Source organism: Zootoca vivipara, chromosome 8 (assembly GCF_965207765.1).
Source record: "Zootoca vivipara chromosome 8, rZooViv2.hap1.1, whole genome shotgun sequence".
Lineage (NCBI taxonomy): Eukaryota > Metazoa > Chordata > Lepidosauria > Squamata > Lacertidae > Zootoca > Zootoca vivipara.
The window spans coordinates 12,897,882-12,901,000 of NC_142591.1; positions in this window are offsets into that span (position 1 = coordinate 12,897,882).

Consider the following 3,119-nt stretch of genomic DNA (forward strand, 5'->3'; position numbering starts at 1 on the left):
TAGATAACCTCCATTACTGGAAAGTTACTGTTGGGAATTAGGTTTTTTTTTTATTCTGCCAGGGAATAATTCAGGGTAATTTAAGCTTGCAAATTCCTCCATCAACAGAAGCTGTTTTAAGTGGGGTTTGGGGTGTTCTCCAGTAGTCTGAAAAGTCACTTCTGAGCAGTTTCTCAATGGGAGTGTGAAACCGTGACCCAAGCAATTTAATATTTTTGCATCTCCCAATCAAGTGCAATAATTGTTAGCAGGTTAATTCGCACTGCATTACATGATACTGTACAGTTCCCACTGGTGTAATCAAAGCGGGGAATGAATCAATAACTGGAATTCAAACTGTCCTTGGGGGGAAAGAACTAATGTAGAAAATTCTCCTTTCAGTCGAATCAGTTAATGGTAATGGCACTGGTGTTCTGATTAATCGCTCTTCATTTTACCATCAATCAAAACTGGAATCAATGCCACTGGGGCCAACTAGCAGTGACACCCAGCCCAAAGAGATGTTTTAACAAGTAGTGTGTTTGTGGTTTGCATTCATACAGGTGTGGGTCTGCCTCTGGATACACATCCTTATGGTTGCAATGCTCACCTGGGACCATCCAGGCAAGACCAAGAGCCATCTAGAATGCATCCTTTTAGATATAGCTGCAGAATGTGCATCAGGTTCTGAGACCATGGCCAATTCTGTATATCTAGAGCCAAATAGGTATGTTTCTCTGGGTATGAGTTTCATGTGTTTCTACTGACCAAACACACCATTGGATCCCTAGTTAATCTCAGCTTCTCTCTCCTCCTCTTGCATATTAAGCAATTGAAACCAGTGCTTGACCATTCAGCACAAAAATACTACAAAAACACCAACAGTGATCACCAAAGTGATCTACTTTGGAGTACAAACTGCAATGAAGCAGTCAGCATATATTCCCTTTTGTGAAGACCAACCTAAAATGAAAGCATTGTTGCCATCAGCAGGCTCAATTGCAAAGCAAAAATGAGCTCATTGTGTTTGCCAGTTGGAGGGCCATTTTCATCTCCTACTTAAGCTCTGCAGCAGCTCCCACACCAAATAAAGGGAACATAAAAAGGACCCCCTTTTTAATCCTCCCAACATACTTCGCTTCCCTATCAAAAACACATAATAACAACATTTCATAAGTCATAGGCCTGAGCTCAAGGTCAGCCTGACAATAGTAACTCTAATCTGAGCTGTATCAGCAACTAGAATCCCATAAATTATATCCCCTGCTTTGGACTAATTGACTATACAGCCCGAGACCAGTTAATTCCCATCCAGCCTCCAGGTGTATCTTCACACATTACAGAAATAATGGATACCCTCCTGCACGTGATGCCCTTTAAAATGATAATATTCCCAATATCCCCCATAAACTGAGAGCCACCCACCTCTTTTGAAATTTCTTACAAATGTTTCAGGGAGCCAGCAATGGCTTTGATTTCTTATTGTGTATTTATATAGTAAAAGAAAAAGGAAACAACCCCTAAAAAGTACAGGAAACATTAAAGGTAACACTATATTGTATACCGGTTAATAATTGCTTCCATGAAATTGATAAAGCAGTTGTAGCATTAGTTCATTGCATGAAATTCCAGGGACTCTGGCTTTGTGAGAGTTCTAACCGAATCCTTGTGGTTCAAGAACCTCCCAAACTATTATTCCCACACTTCCTTTGGGAAAGCCATAATTGTATTATCACATTTGTTTTTTAGTGTAGAAGTGGCCTGGTTTTCTTTAAAAGTTCCATAGGGTGGCTTTATAAGGGATCTGCATGCCCCCCTTAAAGCAAGTAGCTGTTACATATAGTTCTTACTAATATGGTATCTTTAAGAGGATTAAAATTCTCAAACTTCCATGCATCAAACATACACTGCCCTTTAATACCAAATTCTAGGTTGACACAATGTTAAGTTTCTAAAAAGAAATTCTCTAGGAATTGATGTTGGAAACAGCTGAGCTTTTTTACACTGTAAAACTTATGCTAACTTCCCAAACTTTTGTTGTTTTTAATGTATAATATGATAAATTCCTCTGCAGATTTATTGGGTGAAGCAAAAATGCCCTGAGCAGAGGAGGTCTGAATGAGAACATGCATCTGAATGAGGATGTTGCATACCCTCCAACATTTCTCTGATGAAAGTAAGGACATCGTATTACTTTCAGGATGTGTTTCCCCATCCACAGTCTGATGCAATCCATAGAACTACATGCAGATCGAGCTGGGTTGAAGAGGCATTATCTGTGCCACCATAGTACACAAAACCAGCTTGACTCGCAGATACTGCCTTTGGTGTTGCTGTGGATTTCATTGTGGTTCACATAAACTTAGAAGATGCATGAATACCAGCTATTTGCTTTGCTGAGTTCAAGCAAGTCTTAGCCAACCATACCGTGCATTAGTGAGCTCTTATGTGACTGAGTCAGTGAAACACAACACTGTACCATGATGAACAGCGACATGCCTCTACAGAAACAATTATCAGATATAAATGTTCTGATCCCTCTTATCTCCACAGTAAAACAAAGCCTTCTCTTCCTTTTTTCCACCACTGCTGCCCAATATACATTATAATGTTTCACAGTTCTCAGATAAATAAATTTAAAGCTCCAAAACAAGAGTTGCCTAACGTTAGCAATGTTATTATACCAGTTTAAAGTTGCAATCCTGTCTGTATTTACTTGGCAATAACAGAGAAATCCTAACTATAGAAGCCAATTTAACATACGCTGGCATAACTTATGCCACAATGTCTATTTCAAACTCTGTTTGGGCTACTGCAGGCTAAGCGTGCAAGTAAGTGTGGGCCCAAGTTTTAGAGATTTGGGCTCTGGGCACATTACCAAGCAAGCAGAATTTGGAATAGGTGTCTCTCCTTGCCTTGCCCCTGTAATGCCCCCTTTTGGGGACTTGTGCCTGCTGAGCCAGGGTCAAGGACTTACACTGATGCAGCTCTAACTCAGCTCAGATAAAGGACTGTTGTGACAATCTCCACGAGGTGGGCAAACACCTGCAAGCCATAGCTGCCAAGTTATCCCTTATTTTAAGGGATTTTCCCTTATGCTGAATAGGCTTCCTCGCGAGAAAAGGGAAAACTTGGCAGCT